This window comes from Chenopodium quinoa, unplaced genomic scaffold, assembly GCF_001683475.1.
Source record: "Chenopodium quinoa cultivar QQ74 unplaced genomic scaffold, ASM168347v1, whole genome shotgun sequence".
In the NCBI taxonomy this organism is placed as follows: domain Eukaryota; kingdom Viridiplantae; phylum Streptophyta; class Magnoliopsida; order Caryophyllales; family Amaranthaceae; genus Chenopodium; species Chenopodium quinoa.
Genome location: NW_018744093.1, coordinates 283,554 through 306,337, shown reverse-complemented (window position 1 = coordinate 306,337; position 22,784 = coordinate 283,554). Strand labels below are relative to the sequence as shown.

Here is a 22,784-nt window from a genome sequence, read left to right as displayed (position 1 = left end):
ATAATAAGTAGGTGGCTTTATTTTCCTTAAATAGGCTAAAATGGATGCTTTGGAGTCTTCCCAACATGAAGATGGTAGTAACTCTAAGGACCCTTACTCCGAAGTGATTCCAGATCCTAAGCGCAAAATCTGTGTACGCCTACAAGGAAAAGGTGTAAAAAAATCAGATTTGAAGAAAAAAGATAAAAAGTTAGATATCATATTCCCGGCAGAATTTTTAGAAAGTATGCAATCTCAATTAGTACAACAACTTGCACCAAGCGTAACAATTGCAATTTTGACTCAACTTCGAGATGCTAACCCTGAGATCAATCTTGTCATTCCTGATTTTGCAATTCCATCGGCTCCAAAGGATGCATCTAGTGCACCACATCTTCTTGTTGACCAAAATGGGCAATCTTCTAAATCTGGTGCCACATTTAATCAGGTAACATAAATTATTTTCTATTGCATCTGTCTAGCTTTTGTTGTTTGCTGTTAACCTGTACCTACTGTTGAAATGTTGCTGTTGTTGATGTCTTTTTCTGATGCTCATTGTTGCTTTTTTTTTCTTTTCTGTATATGGTTGATGCTTTAGTTGTTTTCTGCTGCTTTTTATTGTTGTATGTTGTTGTTGTTGATGTTCATGCTTTTTATAGCCTGCTGCATTTCTAAATTATCAATCAATAAGGACATGATTCTTGAGTTAGATCTTGGAACTGCTGTATAGGTGACACAAAATTTAGTTTATCTTGGAAAAACTATAGGGGAAGATACCCCTGAATAGAAGATTGCTACTGGTGAAATTTGTGTGTTGTCGAAATAGTAAAATTGATATGTTCCTTACTACTTGTGTAGCTATGTGTAGAAGGCCGCTTGGGCGTGAAGCTTATCCAGGAGATGTTTTTTTATTTGCATTCACGACTTTTGGAAAGAGCTGCTAAATCAAGGGCTGATACACAATCGGGTGGATTGAATCAGAATTAGATGGGCCATGTCAATTAGTTTGTGCTTCATTCATTAGTTACTACTCGTACTTTTCTAACTCCTTATGTTATTGAAAATATATAGAGTAAGAACTTGACCATATTTATAATATAATCTTTTAAATCCGTGTGTCCAAAAGAGATAAAGGGTTGTATTTTTAGGGACAGAGGGGAAGAGGAACCCATAGAATCTCTGAGGCAGCTTAACATTACTCCAGTCATGGGTGGGAACATAGGAGAATTGCTGGGAGCCTTGACAGTTAGCACCCCACAACTTAAATGAAACTTTTGGTCCCCTAGAATACTTTTCTGGCTCAGGGCCTGACTTCAATTCTTGTTAAATTAGTTTTACTTGTTAAATCTTGTAGTAATTTGGTTTATGAAGGCAATATAGACAATGTGAATGTGATAGATTTCTCTAGGAAGGATGTTGGGATGTTACTCTTTTTTTTGTTAACATGAGGTCTCGCTTACAAGCGCTTGCAGTACAATCGCTGTTTCGTTACAGCTGGTACCCTTTTCCATCCCCATATTTCTAATTTTTGGTTGCATTTTACTAAAATTTATGATTATAGTTGATCTATTGGGATATTTATTTGACTGTGTTAGAGTTGGTTCAATGAGCTTTTATTTCTTACTCTAATTTTGTCGAAGTTTATTGTATAGTTGAATTTATATATTAGGGGGATGTGTTTGTTACTTGTGGGCTGCTGTGATTTGCAATCAATATAGAAGATTAAGGTCATTGATTATAGAGTAAACTAACCTTGAATTGATTGGCATATTGAAACACTGGGTGATTCTCGTAATTGCGAATTATGTGCTAGTTCCGATTGTGGCCTTGAAGGTTGGTAATATGAACCATAGGGTGATTCTCCGTGCGTTTTGAACTTTTCTCATGTTGATTGTGGCTTTGGTCTATTATAATTTATAATTTAGTTCTATTATATTTCTATTATTCTATTTTATTTTACGTGTAGGTGCATGGGGAGCTAAATGGAGCTGAAGTATAATGACTAGTCATCTAACAAATGGTGCATATATGTTGGCGACTCTTATTCAAGTTCAACTTTGTGAAGATTTGGAAATTCCGGCTTATATATATGTTAACAATTTGTATTTTGGAGGGTCAAATTAATTATATAACTTTTATTTTTTATTAGTAGGGTGTCATACCAAAAACAAGCAAGTAATATTTTGTAATGTACGTATTTCGCATTATAATTATCATATATAAATTTAATGATACTTTGTTTCTGTTAGTATATTTAGATTTGTACTGACTAATTATACATATATTATATTACCGTCCCATTCCAAAAAAAAAAAATATTCAAATGATCAATCCTTTGCAGTAGATACGTACTCCTATCATTGTATTAACTAGCTTCATCCGTTGCATTAGGTGTCAATTTCATCATAATTATTAGTCAGTAATCTATTGCCACGGATAATTTATGTCGTTGCATCAGGTATTGATCTAACGCCACGGATCAATGATGCCGTGACATTAGGTGTAATATGTCGTTGCATTAGCCTACTGCAACGCCAACAGATGCCACGGTACATGGCCGTTGCATTAGGCCTAATGCCACGGATTTTGACGCCTAATGCAACGGATTTGGGGGTTGCAATAGATAAAAAATGTAGTAGTGCACCAAAATATAATTTAACCCTCGTGTACATAGACACTTAAATAGCTCCTTCCCCATACTTATAGCATCAAGAAAAATTATATGAACCATAATAAAATTCCCTTTTCATATTCCAAACCAAATTAAACATTTAGTTTAACTACACATGCTCTCTATCATGCCAATAATAAAAGTGTGGTTCATATCCAACATGCCAATATAATTAATTCCAATCATCAATTCACCATAAAGAATTCATACATCACAAATCATTCACCAATATCAATCCAATCAACAAATTCCAACCAACACCTATCATGGTACTACTTGGAATTAATTAAACAAAGCCTAGCATGCTTCTACATATTCAAGTAATTACCAAGTACACGGACGTACCTTCAATCATCTTTCCAACTAGCCACAATGCTAGAAATTACTCAACTTAAAGTCTCCTACAATACCAAATACATAAACTCAATTACTCCCTTGATTACACAAATTTCCAACAACTTTTAAACATTTTAAAACCCTCTATAATAAGCTGAAATTTTGGTTTAAAACCTTTGAAACTCTTTCTTTAAGTGGGTAATTAAAACCACAAAGTAAAAACACATTCATGGTGTTTTTATAAAAATTCAAGCACACTTTTTAAGGTTTAAACCCTTCAAATAAATTTGAAAATTCCATTGAAATCAATTAAAACCTTCTCTACTTATGGGTAATCAACCCCCTTTTATTAAAACACAAAAGTAGTGCTTAAAATAAAAAGCGAGCAATATTAACTTATTAAAAACTCATTAAATCTCCATAAAAATATAGTATTTAAGCTTTATTATCACTTACAATCAATAGGTATATAAAACCCCCAAATCAATTGTAAGTTAGAGCCCTAAAAATCATTACTTTAACAATTAAATCCTTAACTTTTAATACTTTATAAAATCTGAAATTTAAAATACTTTATAATATGAAATTAATACTCTTTAATCATTAAAACACAATTATAAAACATACTAATCATATTTCAATAATTAAAATAAAAAATCCATAGTATAAATTATAGGAATAATAATTAAAACAAGAAGAGAGAGAAGGGAGTATGACCACCGTGGGTGGCAGCTGATTGGCCGGACTGTCGGCAGTGGGTGTAGAGGTGGTGATGTGGCAAGGGGAGCCGTCACTCCCATGCGTGAGAATTCACGCATGAAGTAAGGAGCAGCAAAGAAAAGAAAAGAAAAGAAAAGAAAGAATAAGAAAAAGATGAAAAGAAAAGAAAGAGAAAGAAAAGAAAAGAAAAGAAAAGAAAGAAAAGAAAATAAGGAAAAACAAAGAAAATAATACTTACCCCCAAAAATTTGATTTTTGAGTCTCGTGTGGGAAAATTTTGGGGTTTTGGGGGATATTTATAGAGTAGAGAGTAGAGATTAGGTTTTGGGCTTTATAAATAAATGGACTTTAGTCATGAAATATTTGACCCACAAGGGTTCAAATAAAAGAATTGGGCTTACTTAAATGAGATGGATGGGTCCACTAGGAGTATATAAGGATTGTTTACATGCTATTGTTTAAATGAGCCCAAACAATTAATAAACGTTTAGCCCAATATAAATTATACTTTTATAAAACTCAATAATTTTAATATTTTAGCCCTTTAAATATTTAATTAAAATAGTTGAGCCCTGAAAATATATTTTTTAATTAATTAAATAATTTATAAAATACATAAAAAATACGGAGTATTATAGTCTATCCCTTTAAAATAAGTTTCGTCCCCGAAACTTAGGTACAAAAACTTAAAAACTTTTTTATTTTTTATTTTTTATTTTTTTTAATTTTTTAAAGACAAATAAATATTTAAAATCTTAAAAATTTTCCTTAATACTTTTAGTTGCTGTACTTTTTGTGACTCATACTTTCTATTTCTTTTACTCATTTCTACACAAATTTATGTGTAAAATAACAAACTTTTTAACAACTTACACAATATAGTGTGTAAAATAACAACTCAACTAATAAACTTACACGAAACGTTGTGTGAAATATTAAACTAATCAACAAACTCACACTATTATTAGTGTAAGATTCATTCTTGCTAATAAACTTACACATCCTAGTGTGTAGAATCATCAAACTTAACAACAAAATCAGTGTAAAACTGATGAAAAAGCCTTTAAAATGCCAAAATTAAGGAAAATAATTGCGTAATTCTATTGCACTCCACCCCCCTTCAAGAAAATGAGTTATGCCCCCATAACTCTACTTAACTCAACTTTAGAAGTAGGGTACTTCTTTTCCATTCCATCCTTGGTAAAATCATAATACTTCTTTATAATCATTCCTTGTTGCGAGTACCAATAATATTATCAATTATTTACTCATCATACTAAAAATAATTAATTTCCATATAAACCATCTTTTACCAATCCCTAGTAAAAGTAATAAGCACTTTGCTATTCAAAACCTTGATTTTGTCTAGCTTTCTTGTAGATCAACTTGGTAAACTCAATAGTTTCCTTTGCAACTCATACCTTTAGTCAGGAATATGTTATTTTACAATGACTTATGAAAAATAAATGTCTTGTACTTTACCAAGGTCCAATGATAAGGCTAAATTATTCGTCACTTTACCAATTCTATGTAAACTCAAATATATATATATATATATATATATATATATATATATATATATATATATATACTTTGGCTCATCTTTTCTTTCTTATCAAAATTCATCCTTCGTTTCATTGGTTACACTATCAATAACACTTGTCCCTTGTTTAACTTGCAGTACTCAAATCCATCTTGAATAATTTTCACTTGTTTTCTTTCACTCGTTTGAGTCCGTAAAACGGTCTTCTCACTTATGTTCCTTGACATAGTGAACTTTCATGGTTGTTTCTATACAAAACCTCAAAAATGTTTTTATGCCAATGCTAGCTTGAATGCTGACTTTGTGTTTGTTTTCAGTCCAAGCTATCTTTACATTCTTTTCGAAATTGAGTACACATGCTCTCTACACGACCTCTAATGTCAAATATTTCTTTGTTTTTCCATTTACCACTTGGTGGTTGTTGTAATCGTCCTCAATATATTACCTAAGTTCTCCTGTATACCTTCCAGGATCTTGAAAGAAACTTGGAATCTCTACCTGACATTATATTCATAGGAACTCCATGTAGTCTCATAACGAATTTGATGTAACCCTTCGCAAGTTGCTCCACATCCTCCAAGTATCCTTCATTGGTTCTATGTAGGGTTTCGTAGTGACCCACACTACGTGGAATGAAACCCGCCAAGACCCGCCCCCATAATAAATGCAATTAACAAGCAAAACATAATTAAGCACAAGAAAGGATTAAAGATTATACCTTTGACGCGTGCTTCGCTCAACTATGAGCTCTTACTTGAACCTCGAAAATACGAGGTCTCCGACGGGATCATACCCTCGAACCCGACCCGAGCGTCCTAAGTCTCGAAGGTTAGTCGAGACCCGGACAAATAAAACTATGAGTTTTACGAATCAAGGTTTACTCAAATCAAGAGTTGCCTTTTTATTCCACTCAAGGTTATCCCATTCCCAATACCTTAGCAAGGTATTTATAGGGTAATGGGTCCTTGATTTCCAATCTCCCACCAATGTGGGAGAGTTGGTAAAATCAATAATTTATTTAATTCCAAATTAAATAAATAATTAAGTTAATCACATTGTGACAAGTGGCACAATCATATGCTAATGAGTGATGACCAAGGTTAGGGGGGGGGATCATTTTCCTTGCCCCCTAAGGCCCCTTGATTGGTCCCTACAAGCAAGCACAAAACCGACACATGGGCTGCTAGGCTGGCAGCCAGCTAGCACTCCCTTGTTGCCCAGCATCCCCATCGCGCGCACACACGCACAAGCCCACGCATCATCGCTGCTGCTTCTTGCTAGCCAGCACGCACTGGCACTCGTACACACACACGCACAGGGCATTGCCTGGCATGCTGTTGTGCGAGGCTGCTGCTGCGATGGTGCGAGGCACACACACATACGCCAATGCCCAGCACTGCGATGGCTGTGCTTGGTGCGTGTGGCCTGCCATGACTTGCGATGGCCCTAGGCACATGCACATTCACACACACGCATAGGCCTAGCCATGCGATAGTTCTGTGCATGGAGCGTGTGGCCTGCGATGGTGCTGCCATGTGCGCCTAGGCATGGTGCTAGGGTTGCGATGGCGCCTAGGTACCCATGGCACGCATGGTGCGCCTAACACATCATATTGACCCGGCCTAGCTTAGCAGCCCACATGGCTAGGCCAGTGCGGTGCTACGGCTATGCTTATACTTGTCGCTTGTGATTTTGCGACGCTCGGCCTCGACGCCCTAGGCTCGATATCCGACGTCTGTATTCATAAAACTCTGTCGACTCATTAAATCCTTTCGGATTAATTCGCCGTCTCGGATCGGTGATTCGATTGGGTTCGACCCGAAGGGTTTAGTTAAGATTAAGCTGTAATATTAATTATACCTTAATATTACTGATCGGAAGTGGCCTCCACCTAGGCATTCCGATCACTTGACCTTACTGAAGAATTCGCTCTGTAATAATTCTGAACCCTCTATTAGAATAATACACATGTTGGAAGGACACCATTCCTTTCAATCTCCCACTTGTCTTTCCGGACAAGTGTGCATATAGTGTATAGCCCATTTCCTATGTCGCTTAATGTCTCTTCGTGAACTATAAGGTAAGATTCATCGTCATCCTTATTACGTTCAGAAGTGTTTCTCGATCTCTGAGTTCGACTGTCAATAAATAGATGATTTTTAAAATCCATCTGAGCACGACCATGCATTTTCACAGTCTCGCTCATCGAGCGGCCTTGTAAACAACAAAGACACATTCCCTATTGTTAATAGGGGGACATTCCCAGTCTTGCATTATAAGTTTCTCTTACTAAGAGGACCTAATCTCTCGAGTGTTCCCGTTATGATCCCTAGTTACGACAGACTTTAGGCAACATCAAAGAGACTAGTACTCAAACAAGAAAACTTCACAATACTCATGGTCGAGGAAACGAGTTCCGATAGCTATAATGAGAAATGTACTTATGACAATTTTGAATCTCTTAAAGTACTCTTATAGGTCGATCCAGTGCAGTTCCAAACTGGCACCTGTGCAAATGATTTATGACCATCATGTCCTTGCAGCACAAGAAACGGTGCTGTAAATCATACTACACACTAATCTCTGGTGGTCATCAATCGTCCATCAGTTAGATGACCTCGATTAGGGATATTTTTCGATTTAAATATTCAATGTTCACTTAACAGGTGTTTCTTTATCCAAGACATGGTCTTGATACCCTGTTTTGAATATTTCCATAAATTGAATGGACTCATTATTTAATTCTAAACCACAATTAATTAGCAATGGAGTGAATGATAATTTTGCACAAAATTAATTACTCCATTAATGAATGGTTTCAGTACAGTGTCTTACATTAAAACAACCAGTTTAATTAAAACATATGTACATGGAATTTCAAAGCCGGTCTCCGATGTGCTTGATTTCCATTGCCCCAATGTGCTTGTTGTGTTTCACTTGAGGCAAAGGTTTAGTCAAAGGATCGGCCACATTATCATTCGTGCCGATCTTGCAAATTCTGGTTTCACCTTCGGATTTCCATTCCCATATCATGTGAAATCGCCTTTGGACATGTTTGACCTTCTGGTGTTCTCTGGGCTCCCTAGCCTGAGCAATAGCTCCATTGTTGTCACAGTAGAGATCTATCGGACCCTTGATGGAGGGTACAACACCAAGTTCACTGATGAACTTGCGAATCCAAACAGCCTCCTTAGCTGCTTCTAAAGTAGCCAAGTATTCGGCTTCTGTTGTAGAGTCTGCAGTTGTGCTCTGCTTGGCACTATTCCACCTAAACGCTCCTCCATTCAGACAAAATATGTATCCTGGCTGTGACTTGAAATCGTCTCTGTCAGTCTGGAAGCTAGCGTCGGTGTAACCTTCAACAACCAGGTCTTTGTGGCCACCATAAATCAGGAATTTATCCTTGTTCCTTTTCAGGTACTTTAGGATGTTCTTGGCCGCAGTCCAATGCGCCTCTCCTGGGTTTGATTGGTATCGGCTCGTAGCACTCAAGGCATACGATACATCTGACCTTGTACATATCATGGCATACATGATCGACCCGATTAGCGAAGCATATGGAATATGATCCATTCTCTCTCGCTCAACAGGTGTCTGTGGACACTATTTCTTGCTGAGGTTACGCCATGGGACATGGGTAGATGCCCTCTCTTGGCATTCTCCATGTTGAATCGTGCCAGTACTTTATCAATGTAAGTACTCTGGCTCAATCCAATCTTCCTCTTAGATCTATCCCTGTAGATCTTGATGCCCAATATGTATAGTGCCTCTCCTAAGTCCTTCATTGAAAAACACTTTCCCAACCAGCCCTTTACAGACTCCAGTAATTTTGTGTTGATTCCAATGAGCAGTATGTCATCGACATATAGGACTAGGAACGCGATGTCACTCCCACTGACCTTCTTGTATACACAAGATTCATCTAGATTCTTGATAATACCAAACTTGCTTATAGCTTCATCAAATCGCAGATTCCAACTCCTGCTGGCTTGCTTTAGTCCATAAATGGACTTCTTAAGCTTTCAAACCTTTCCAGCGTTGCTTGGATCAATAAAACTTTCTGGCTATGTCATATACACAGTTTCTTCCAAAATCCCATTTATGAAGGCAGTTTTGACATCCATCTGCCATATTTCATAATCGTAATATGTAGCAATCGCTAGAATACTCCGGACAGACTTTAGCATTACAACCGGTGAAAAGGTTTCATCATAGTCAATCCCGTGGATTTTTCTATAACCTTTTGCCACCAGTCTAGCCTTGTATATCAATACATTTCCATCCTTGTATGTCTTCAACTTGAAGATCCATTTGCAACCAATGGGTGTGTAACCCTTGGGAAAATTCACCAAGTCCCAGACTTGATTTTCAGACATGGAGTCCATCTCGGATTTCATGGCCTCTTGCCATTTAGCAGAGTCGGGGCTCGTCATAGCTTGCTTGTAAGTCGCTGGCTCATCACCATCCATGACTAGGATGTCTTGATCATCGGTTAAGACAATATCGAGGTATCTGTCTGGTTGAGATCTTTGCCGTTGCGACCTACGAAGGGTAATGGGTTGAGCATTTACATTGTCTGTTTGTTTCTGACCAATCTTCCCAGCTGCTTCCAAAGCACTTAGATTGTCAGTTTTATCAGGTTGACATTGTTGCTCGTCCTCTCGAACTTCGTCGAATTCGATTTTCCTCCCACTTGTCATTTTGGAAAGGTGTTCCTTCTCTAAAAGGACACCATTATGAGCTATAAACACTTTGTTCTTGGATTTATTGTAGAAGTAATACCCTTTGGTTTCTTTTGGATATCCCACAAAGAAACACTTATCTGATTTGGGGTGAAGTTTGTCCGAAATTAATCGCTTGACATATGCTTCGCATCCCCAAATCTTGAGAAAAGACAACCTAGGAGGTTTCTTAGTCCATAATTCATATGGAGTCTTTTCAACAACTTTTGACGGAGCTCGGTTCAGTGTTAGTCCCGCAGTTTGTAACGCATGTCCCTAGAAAGAGATAGGAAGTTCACTAAGACCCATCATTGATCGAACCATGTCTAACAAGGTTCGATTCCTCCGTTCGGATACTCCGTTCCATTGAGGAGTTCTGGGAGGTGTCAACTATGAAAGAATACCATTTTCTTTCAAGTGATCGTCGAATTCATGGCTCAAATATTCGCCACCTCGATCCGATCGAAGTGCTTTAATTTTCTTGCCAAAGTTGTTTTTCAACTTCTTTCTGAAATTCTCTGAATTTGTCAAAGGATTCAGATTTATTCGACATTAAGTAGATATAGCCATATCTACTAATGTTCGTTAACTAAATTGAATTCTTAGATGTCTTAGTTATCGGTATCAACTTTTGTCTAATCATATGTAAAAACATGCGATTTCCATTGAACATATATTCACATGACAATTTTGAAACAACTATTGTCAAAGTCTTACATGCAAAATAACTAGGTGTCCAACACCATAGATCATAGTATGTTCAAAAGCATAAAAAACTAAGATTAGTTTAATTACATGTCATAGACAAAATGGTGCATGCAAGCACGACCGAAAAACCATCTTCGTCGTCTACTTGTCCATGCACCAACACTTGATAAGCTTCTCACTTGGTCCCTGAAAAGGCAACATAAAGTGAGTCATACTTGGTATCTAATACCTATGATAAGCTTAATTCACAAGTGTTTAGGAAGATACCTGAGGCAGATGCTCCATTCCTCTCTTCCTTTTCTTGAAAGAGCTTGCATTCTCTCTTGTAGTGGCCTTGCCCACCACAATAGAAGCAACACATCTTTGCCTTGACCTTAAAATCCCTCCTTCTTGATGGTCTTTTGGTTGCCCCAAATGAGTTGGCTCGGTGAAGTAGCTCCACCACATTCTTCAAAGAATGTGTCTCCTTTCTTTCAGAAATATATTCCCTTAATGCATCATATCCTGAGTGGAGTGAAGTGAGCATATTATGACCAGCCATTCCATATTCTAATGGAATTCCGAGGAGTTCCATGTGCTTGAAGAGCCTAGTCATTCTTGCCACATGGGGTCGGAGGGGCATACCCGGTCTCAACTTGGTGTTGCAGAGTGTAGACCAAAGATGGTACCTCTCTTTTGCAAGACAACCTTGATCCGATGGCTTCACATTCATGTCTGTAAGTGACCTAGTCACTTCAAACAAGAGTCCATCATTGTTGTCGTTGAAACTCTTAGAGAATCTCACACCGACAACATCTTTTAGTCCTCCAAGGAATAAGTCCGGAAAAGAGAATGGAAGTTTTTCTTTCCATTCTTCCGGGATGGAGTTAGCCATGAGTTGTAACCCTAATTTGCAATCATTAGTCCATGCACAATAAGTTCCGTCACTCAAGTGTTTCTTGGTACAGAGGGTTGGGAGGGAAGTATCTAGAACATACTCCTTGAAACAACTCCGGAGAGTTTTCCTGAGTTCCTCTACCCATTCTTCAAGGTTTGTCAAGCTAAGCTTAATAGCTAACTTTTCGGGGAGTTCCGGGCACATATGGTTGTTGTTTGAGTTACTTGCAGACATTGTTCTACAATTGAAAGAATTTGAAATGAAAAACCATTCATGAAACAATAAGTTGAAATTTAAAAGCGTTCATGCATATTTTCAATCTTATTGAGCATTTTATCCTCGCATTAATAAATTGTCTCTTTTAGGCGAGAATAAAATGATTCCGAGATCCCAAAGATCAAGAAATGGTTAAGCATGCTTTGGCTTGTCTTAATCATTAATTATCTTAAGGTAAGCAATCCAATTGCTAATAGCTCCAAGCTACTCTCGGTTTGATAAAATGTCGCATCTAATGCATCCTTGACATTTTATCTCTTTTGCCACGACATCTAAGGACTCCTTACTGATATCGTTGAGCTTAACCAAGACAACTTGTATACCTAGTATACCTTACATTCCTAGGGAAGTAGTGATGCCTCGCTTTGGCGTAGCCCATCACATACGCGCATTAGTTCGGTAAGTGTTGTTCTTGGAACGACAAAATTTAGCTCAATATTATTAAGGGACCTAGGGTTTCTATGCTGGTTTGATTTAAGAGAACTTAACTAATCGTCGCTACATATGAAATCCTAGACATGCATCCAACATTCATATATAACAATAATATATATAAAGCATAAATTGATGCATTTGGCAACTAGCATGACTCCTTGAAATCTTCAATTTCCATGGGTCTTCATCTTGGCTTGTCTTCATTGAAACGCCTTCTGGAGACATCTTGGCCAAAATAAAATAACTAGCTAGAACGACTAAGATTAATCTAATAGTTCAAAAATACTTAACGGTTCGCAGACCGTATTTAGATTTACAAAAATACATAACGGAACGCAGTCCGTATTTTTATCCTAGTCGGGCCCCACTAGTTGCCATTTTCAATAACCTGTTTTGAAAACAATCTTCCATTCACCCATTCACTATTTGTGAATGGCCGATGCAAATTACAAAATACATAATTAAACACGCAAAACTAGTAACTAACTTAGGTGGTTAATCCGATTAATGTGCCTAATTAAAACTAGTCAAAGTTGTTTAATCCATTATTTCTAAAAGCAAATTGCTCAAGTAATCAACTGAGCTCCCACTAAATTCCGCATCCGTACTTAATTAATCCGATTAATTAAGTCGGCATAACCCATAATTTGTCAAATTTTTGCAAAACCGAAAAATTGAGGTTTTAACCTCGTTAAAATAATTACTAAAAATTATTAAAATTGGAAAAATTGCAAAATCATAGCTCAAACATTAAGCAAAAACGTCCCACTAAAACCCTTAGTGGGTGCGCACCATGGCTACTAGGCAGCCCATGGCCCTACGCCATGGTGCGTGGTGCTGCTCTGCTGTGCCCAGCAAGCCTCGCTGCTTAGCATCCGCTGCCTGCTAGCATGCTGCGCATGTTTGCTAGCTTGCTGGTGCCTGCCAGCATATGGCACGCTAGGCTGGCTCCTGCTAGCATGCTGCTAGCCAGCATCCACAGCCAGCCCCTGCCACACCACAACCCCACGCAATACTGCGCCGAGCAACCTCCCTGCCACACAGCCAAACGCATTGATGCATGGCCCTTGCGTGCACCATGGGCAGCCTACATGTGGGCTGCTGGGCAGCCCGGCTAGCCTTGGTGACGCTTGCGGTTTTGCATCGATTTGCGTGCATTTCACTCGGAATTTTAATTCCGATTTGTGTGTGACAAAAATTAATTCTAAATTACATTTTAGAATCAATTTGAGGAAAAATAAAATAAAATAAGTCTAACTTAATTAAATTCAATTTTAATGGTGCACAAGCCTAAGTCATCCAAAAATTTATTTTTGAACAAATTTAGGTCTTTCTTTATGCTTAAAATTAAATGAGCTATGTCCATAATTAATTTTGTTAATATGCAAATTAATAATGGATTTGACAAATGGGAGTTGGAAAAATAAATTAACCATCCAATGAAATTTTTTTCCAACTTTCATACTTGTGTAAAATACCAAGATTACATCTTCCAATATGAGGATTAATCAAAATTTTACTCACAAGTATTTGACCTTCATGGATTTTAATCAACCAAAATGAAAAATCCAAACTTTGTTCAATATGGAATTTAGGGTTAGAGTTCCAATCATTTAAACCTTTAAAGATTAGAATTTTAACACACTTGGGAACTTAAAATTACACATTCACATCAAGCATTCACACATTATTGCAATTAATTTGCAAAATTTGTGAAAAACAAGTTTATGTGAAAAAGGCATATCAACTCAAGCACTAATTAAAACTCTATAATTATGCTTAAGGATAATTAAAAATAGCAGTAGATTAGGGATGCAATAATGCATTTAATCTAACCTTGTAATGCTTGCATTAATCAAGGCTTAAAAAGATTTAAAATTTTCGATGAAAAACTAAAAAACCCCAGAAAAAGGGGTTTCTGGTTTGAATTTGGCTTCTGGACAGCCCTCTAAAAGCGTTGAATCTGTTCCAGTATGTCGATTCCACCCAAAAATCACTATTTTTGAGCCAAAATCTGGGATCGACAGCCAAATCGATAAAATACGAGTTTTAAAAATTAATTAAAACGAGCTTCTAATCTAATTAAAAAAGCAAAACTAGAAATTAAATCTTACTTAGAACCACCTTAGTTAATAAATAATTGCAAAAATTAAAAGGAGCGTGGCTCCGATACCGCCGTAGGGTTTTGTAGTGACCCACACTACGCAGAATGAAACCTGCCAAGACCCGCCCCCATAATAAATGCAATTAACAAGCAAAACATAATTAAACACAAGAAAGGATAAAAGATTATACCTTTGACGCGTGCTTCGCTCAACTATGAGCTCTTACTTGAACCCCGAAAATACGAGGTCTCCGACGGGATCGTACCCTCGAACCCGACCCGAGAGTCCTAAGTCTCAAAGGTTAGTCGAGACCCGGACAAATAAAACTATGCGGTTTACGAATCAAGGTTTACTCAAATCAAGAGTTACCTTTTTATTCAACTCAAGGTTATCCCATTCCCAATACCTTAGCAAGGTATTTATAGGGTAATGGGTCCTTCATTTCCATTCTCCCACCAATGTGGGAGAGTTAGTAAAATCAATAATTTATTTAATTCCAAATTAAATAAATAATTAAGTTAATCACATTGTGACAAGTGGCACAATCATATGCTAATGAGTGATGACCAAGGTTAGGTGGGGGGGACCATTTGCCTTGCCCCCTAAGGCCCCTTGATTGGTCCCTACAAGCAAGCACAAAACCGGCACATGGGCTACTATAGTGGCAGCCAGCTAGCGTGCCAGCTAGCACTCCCTTGCTACCCAACATCCTCATCGCGCGCACGCACGCACAAGCCCACACATCATCGCTACTGCTGCTTGCTAGCCAGCACGCACTGGCACTCGTATACGCACACGCATAAGGCATTGCCTGGCATGCTGCTGTGCGAGGCTGCTGCTGGGATGGTGCGAGGCACACACGCACACGCACATACGCCTGTGCCTAGCACTGCGATGGCTGTGCTTGGTGCGTGTGGCCTGCCATGGCTTACGATGGCCCTAGGCACATGCACAAGAACACACACGCATAGGCCTAGCCATGCGATAGTGTTGTGCATGGTGCGTGTGGCCTGCGATGGTGCTGCCATGTGTGCCTAGGCATGGTGCTAGGGCTGCGATGGCGCCTAGGCACCCTTGGCACGCATGGTGCACCTAACACATCATGTTGACCCGGCCTAGCTTAGCATCCCACATGGCTAGGCCAGTGCGGTGCTACGACTATGCTTATACTTGTCGCTTGTGATTTTGCGACGCTCGGCCTCGACGCACTAGGCTCGATATCCGACGTCTGTATTCGTAAAAATCTGTCGACTCATTAAATCCTTTCGGATTAATTCGTTGTCTCGGATCGGTGATTTGATTGGGTTCGACCCGAAGGTTTCAGTTAAGATTAAGCTGTAATATTAATTATACCTTAATATTACTGATCGGAAGCGGCCTCCACCTAGGCATTCCGATCACTTGACCTTACTGAAGAATTAGCTCTGTAATAATTCTGAACCCTCTATCAGAATAATACACTTGTTGGAAGGACACCATTCCTTTCATTCTATACATCGCAGACTTAAATAATCAATCCATCATAATCCAAAATATATCACTTTCATTCTACACCATCAATACACCTTTACCAAACCCTTATACAGCTTGTCCTTTTCTGGATAGGGTGTATTGCACCTTTCTTCCATTAGTTTTCCTTTCAATCTTTTACTCTTACAAAATATATTCAAGCTTTTAGCTCTATGAATATTAAAATCAATCAACCTTTCACAAATTGATCACACTTTGCATTCTTTACTTGATTTTCCTTCATCTCCTCGAACATTGTTGGTCTCAAACTCTAGTTGAACCAAATGTGCTTTACTTATTCTTTTTCCAACAATTTCGAGGATGTTAACCTCCTTATTTCCCATTCACTTCGCCGAGTATCACCAAAGTATCCCTCCTTTACATTGCTTCCCTTTCAACAATATTGAATGTTTTGATCATGGTCTTTATCAATTCCAATCATTATTTCTTTGTGTACATATTCAAATCCTTATGTGTGAAAGTCTACCTCAAACTTTACACTACACTCAAATAATCATGTTTTCCTAAAATCATTTCACACTTATTAATCCCCCAAGAACTTCCAATTACTCTTAGAACTTACATATAGTCTCTTCTCTCTCAACATTAACCAGCTTTATATTGCATGGTCTTTCATTTCTCATTGTTGGAACATACCAAAATATCATCAATGAATTCACTTGATTCCTTTAGTCCATAGAATTAAAATATAGGTGCTTCATCAACCCAAAGGGCAAAAATAAAACTCAAAACGTCCAAATCTTATCATAAATGCCAATTTTGAAATGTCCTCTTTCGAATATTCTTACTTAGTAATTCCTATCCTCAAGTCTAACCTCGAAAATATTGTTGCTCCGATCCTTTCGATTGATCAAACAAATCTCCACTCCAAATTAAAAGATAGTTATTTATCATTGTCACCTTGATCAATCCTCCCATAGGCACTTTACAAACACTTTTATCCTTCCTCTTTTACAATTACATGCGCTCTCCAAGGCGATGTAACCTTCTTTCAACGATCTTGCAATTATACCCTTTAACTCCTCCAGCAATACTATATTACCCTTTCTCCACACACAACAGTGTACTTATCTTACCTCAAACTTTACTCAACATTTATATCCTTTGCTTACATTTCTCCATAAAAACCATCACCTTTCCTCCAACATTCCTTGAATAAATCTATTATGATTCACAATTAATCTCAACTTTAATTACCTCATAAATAATCCATACTTAAATTATATCAACATTTTGCAATCAACTTCATAAATCTTGCCATAGATTTAGTTCTTTATGACCTTCTCATATCCATAGCTTAATAACATTAATGCTTCCTAATATACTATTTTTTTATAATTCAAAATTCCTTAACTTTCAAGAGTTACTCAAGCCACCTTCATGCTTCTTCTCATTTCCAAAATATTCCCTCAAAATATCCTTAGTCATCCTATTAGCCTTTCATCAACCTTCTTTCTCGTTTTGTTTCCTTACCTTTAAACTTAGTTACACTTTTCCTTCAACGAATACATGAGTTGATTATTCATACAATCCAATCAAACTCCCAATCAAAGACTTTATATCTTGACAACTACCATTGAAACTCATAGTTCGGCATCCTTCGACTCATTCCTTGGGCTTTTAAGCAATACCACTACCTTAAAAACCTCAACATCTTAACAACTTGGAGCACTACTCCAAAGCAAGCAATCTTTCCATTTCAACTATAAACTTTATTACCTTTTCCTTCTATCTGCATAAAAGACTGGTAGAACTTATTTTGGGTTTGTTATCTCAAACGTCTCTCAAAGAGGATTGGGTGTATTCACAATTATCCGTTCCCTTTGACATGTTAAAAAAAATTTCTTCCGTTACTTACCATATAAACTTTCATTGACTCTCAAATTCTCAAGACACAAATTGTCTGTAAACAACTTGCATAGCTCTTTAACTCACCTTTCGAAAACTTTGGGAATCGATCTTCTATTGGTATATAGGTGGATTTTCACTTTTCTACACTATCTTGTTACATGTTTCCACCATGGGATATTGGTGATTATATCATTCTTGGCAAGCTATCAAGCCTACCTTACTACCTTTCTTATACCATTTCCAATACTGGAATTATTTCTTGTCACCATACTTTCTTGATGATAAAACTAGTTTCTATATACTTAGGTTGGGTCAAAACACTTAGCTTCTTCTTATTCTACTCAACTAACACCAACCAATAAGCTCAATCAAGACACAATTATTATTTAATTCGAATTAAGGTTTGAGGTAAAATATTTATATCCTCATTCTCGATAATTCGAATGCATAAAATCTTGATTGAAAAACAACCATATTTCATATAATTAAACAAAAATTTAAAAATAAAAATATTCCCATGGACTGCTACTTGAAAAGAAAGAAGAAATGAGTAGCTACTTGGAAAAACAATAAAAATATATAAGGTTGTTGAAAAACTCCAAAAGAGTAGGTGAAGAAATATAAGAGTTCTCCCAAATGGTAGAATTGCTACATATAATGACCTTTATAGAATATAATCATTCTCATAACTTGATGTTAAATAATCAACATTCATAACTTCAACATAACATGTGAAAATATCTTCAACGTTTAACAAGTCGAAAGTCCTCAATATTTCAATAGAATCATAAATTCCCAAGATTCCAATGATTTATTAATATAATATGCTCAATCCTCCATCTCAGAATAAATACTCATGGTCATCAGGAATTATAAATTATTAAGTTCACAATTTCAAACTCCAACCGATTCGAATTGAGTATCCCTTAGCTCATATACTAACTTTCATCATTACTCCTCTCTATAAAATTCTTATGCTCATCTCTCATGGGCTCTTGTTCAATCTCGATCCCAACTCAAGCTCGTGCTCAAAGACAAAACATATTCCTCAAAATGGATATAAAATCACAATTTTTCCCAATTACTAGCTCTTTAACCATTAGTATCGATCTCTTTACTCTTTTACCTTGGTGTCTCAATAGACAAGTGAACAAAACTAAAGTACTCATTCTTAATAAATAGGCAAGGTGTCACAACAACAAACTATCTCAAAACACAATACTCACAACTATGTGATAGTGTGCACCCATTTTTTCTTCCAAAATATTCATCTCAAATAAGAACAATGAAGAAATCCATACTAACATAGGAAATTGATTCTCATAATCCTTTAACATTCCTCAAATTTTTTTATCAAAGAAACTCACTTGGTTTAGCTTCAAGGATCTTGCAAGATAACGGGCTTAACTACCAATAGAAAACCCTTTCCAAAACAATATAATATAGTTCTTACAGAAAATTAAGTTTGGTGTTCAATCATACAATCTTGATAGCTCACATATAATAATAATTCACATATTGCATGCTTTCATCACTTAACACTTAGTCATACAACGTGCTTGAACACCTTATAAAAACATATATATGCACATAGGAAAGAAATTAAATCCTAGTCTATATGCCCTTCCTTCTCCTACCCAAGCTCACCAACATCCTTTTAAAAGCTTTTAATACATAATACTTACCTCAATCCTTGCTTTCCTGCAAAATGAACAAACTAAAAAAAATATTTTTGACTCCTCTTTTAAAATTAATTTTCAAAATAAGCTCAAAAAAGACCAAAATATTCAGCCACTTTACAAAAAAAATTCAAACACCCTAAATTAAAAAAAAATAAAAAATTCGGATGCCCAAACGAAAAAAAAAATTTAGATTTTTCTAAAAATAAATAAATTAATTAATTTTCAGTTTTTCAAAAATTAAAATAAGTGAAAATAACTCTCTTTTAAAATACTTAATTAAACAAGCACTTGGCCAAATTTAAAACAAAACACTTTAAAACACGTCTTTAGTTTTAGTGGTAATAAAAATCTCAACCAAAGCTCCCAGATACCACTTTGTAACACCCTACAAATTCCTCTCCTTTAAAATACTGTTTTCTCCTTTTAAAAATAAAGAATAGGAAAATCCATGACTTTACCGCCACCGTGAAAACGGCTAAGGCAAATATCAAAGACACACAGCGGAAGACTATCTCTTTTTTTGTAAGAAATTCAATGAAATAAAGTTTAATAAAATCAACTCAAATTTTAAAACCAACTTACACTAAAACAATAACTTGGAACCATTAAAGGCCCTTCAAAACCAAAGTAAATATAAACATTAACTAATGTTAGTGTCAACACTTACATAAATAATTTAATACAATAAATAATAAACAAAGAAACATGTAACCCTCTTCGCTCAACCCTATCATGTTTGATATGCTTCATCACCTGAAAGCTTCTCTCTACTTGTCCCCACTACTCGCCATTAGAAATGGGTTGTTGTAGGGCCAAGATAAAGACAAGGCCAAACAAACATACAAACACACAATCAGCAATGCTAAGTACATAAGCGCAATAAAACACACTAACATGCTTTCATCCTATCAACACATAGCTTACCTTGTTGCAGCTGTTTACAAGCATACAAACATTCAAGACTAACCTAGACCAATAACTAGTCCAATTATTTAGCTTGATAACGCATCGAACGGGTTTTCCTCTAAACTTCCCCAATAAAAGGGGTACTAACACGGGAGCTAACCGTGAAAGTATAAAATAAACCACTTATAAGTGGCGGAATTCCTGCGGATAATAAAAAGGAATATACAACGTCCTTTACTCCCAGTAGAAGTTATAGTCAAATATAGTCGCATAACTCCCCCATATGTTCAAACTCAAGGTATATACGTTCCAAGAGTTTTGGTGCGTAATCTCTTTCAATTTACATTATTTACATATTATTAGATTTGGTGATGACTCTCAAATCACAACACAATCAACTATTATAATTTATTCAAACAATCGAACATACCAATTTAGTTCTTGAATAATTAGTGACCACATAATTTAATCGTTGAACCCTTTTTAATCTAGCTCGGTGTCAAAGACACCTTAAACGCATAATGCGCCGCAAATCCTATCCCTCGGTGCTTAAAACACCTTAAGTGCATCTAGACACCAAAATATAATTTAACCCTCGTATACATAGACACTTAAATAGCTCCTTCCCCATACTTATAGCATCAATAAAAATTATATGAACAATAATAAAATTTTCTTTTCATATTCCAACCTAAATCAAACATTTAGTTTAATTATACATGCTCTCTATCATGCCAATAATAAAAGTGTGGTTCATATCCAACATGCCAATATAATTAATTCCAATCACCAATTCACCATAAATAATTCATACATCACAAATCATTCACCAACGTCAATCCAATCAACAAATTCCAATCAACACCTATCATGATACTACTTGGAATTAATTAAACAAAGTCTAGCATGCTTCTACATATTCAAGTAATTACTAAGTACGCGAACGTACCTTAAATCATCTTTCCAACTAGCCACAATGCTAAAAATTACTCAACTTATAGTCTCCTACAATACCAAATACATAAACTCAATTACTCCCTTGATTACACAAATTTCCAACAACTTTTAAACATTTTAAAACCCTCTATAATAAGCTGAAATTTTGGTTTAAAACCTTTAAAACTCTTTCTTTAAGTGGGTAATTAAAACCACAAAGTAAAAACTCATTCATGGTGTTTTTTTAAAAATTCCAGCACACTTTCTAAGGTTTAAACCCTTCAAATAAATATGAAAATTCCATTAAAATCAATTAAAACCTTCTCTACTTATGGGTAATTAACCCTTTTTTATTAAAACAAAAAAGTAGTGCTTATAATAAAATTCCAGCAATATTAATTTATTAAAAACTCATTAAAACTCCATAAAAATATAGTCTTTAAGCTTTATTATCACTTACAATCAATAGGTATGTAAAACCCCCAAATCAATTGTAAGTTAGAGTCCTAAAAATCAACACTTTAATAATTAAAAGCCTAACTTTTAATACTTTATAAAATCTGAAATTTAAAAATACTTTATAATATGAAATTTATAATCTTTAATCATTAAAAGACAATTGTAAAACTTACTAATCATATTTCAATAATTAAAATAAAAAACCCATAGTATAAATCATAGGAATAATAATTAAACAAGAGGAGAGTGAAGGGAGTATGACCACCGTGGGTGGCAGCCGGCGGAGGGTGCGGAGGTGGTGACGTGGCAACGAGGTGGTGATGTGGCAAGGGGAGCCGGCACTCCCATGCGTGAGAATTCACGCATGAAGCAAGGAGCAGCAAAGAAAAGAAAAGAAAGAACAAGAAAAAGAAGAAAAGAAAAGTAAAATTAAGAAAAGAAAACAAAGAAAATAAAATAAGGAAAAACAAAGAAAATAACACTTACCTCGAAAAATCTGACTTTTGAGTCTCTTTGTGTGGGAAAATTTTGGGGTTTGGGGGGATATTTATAGAGTAGAGAGTATAGATTAAATTTTGGGCTTAATAAATAAATCGACTTTAGTCATGAAATATTTGACCCACAAGGGTTCAAATAAAAGAATTGGGCTTACTTACATGAGATGGATGAGTCCACTAGGAGTATATAAGGATTGTTTACATACTATTGTTTAAATGAGGCCAAACAATTACTAAACGTTTAGCCCAAAATAAATTATACTTTTATAAAACTCAATAATTTAAATACTTTAGCCCTTTAAATATTTAATTAAAATACTTGAACCCTTAAAATATATTTTATAATTAATTAAATCATTTAAAATACATAAAAAAAATACGGAGTATTACATAAATTGTGTCAAAAAAATAGAATCATATATATATGTATCATGTGATCCATAATTAATAATGCGTAATTGTATCAAAAAATATGTTTGATGTGCTCGAGGAGATGGAGCAAAAAGAGAGAGGAGGATAAGAACAAGAAGTCTATTTTAATGAAGAGGAACC

The 22,784-nt window shown here is 35.9% G+C and overlaps 1 long non-coding RNA gene across 1 annotated transcript; it reads right to left on the bottom strand.

Moving 5' to 3' along the window:
* Positions 1 to 19,941: 19,941 nt before the first annotated feature.
* Positions 19,942 to 22,504, bottom strand: LOC110692219. The gene is made up of 3 exons (XR_002505423.1): positions 21,998 to 22,504; positions 21,290 to 21,345; positions 19,942 to 20,214 (listed from the first exon to the last, which is right to left on the bottom strand). It is a non-coding gene; the product is annotated as an uncharacterized LOC110692219 (long non-coding RNA).
* Between the last annotated feature and the right edge of the window lie 280 nt (positions 22,505 to 22,784).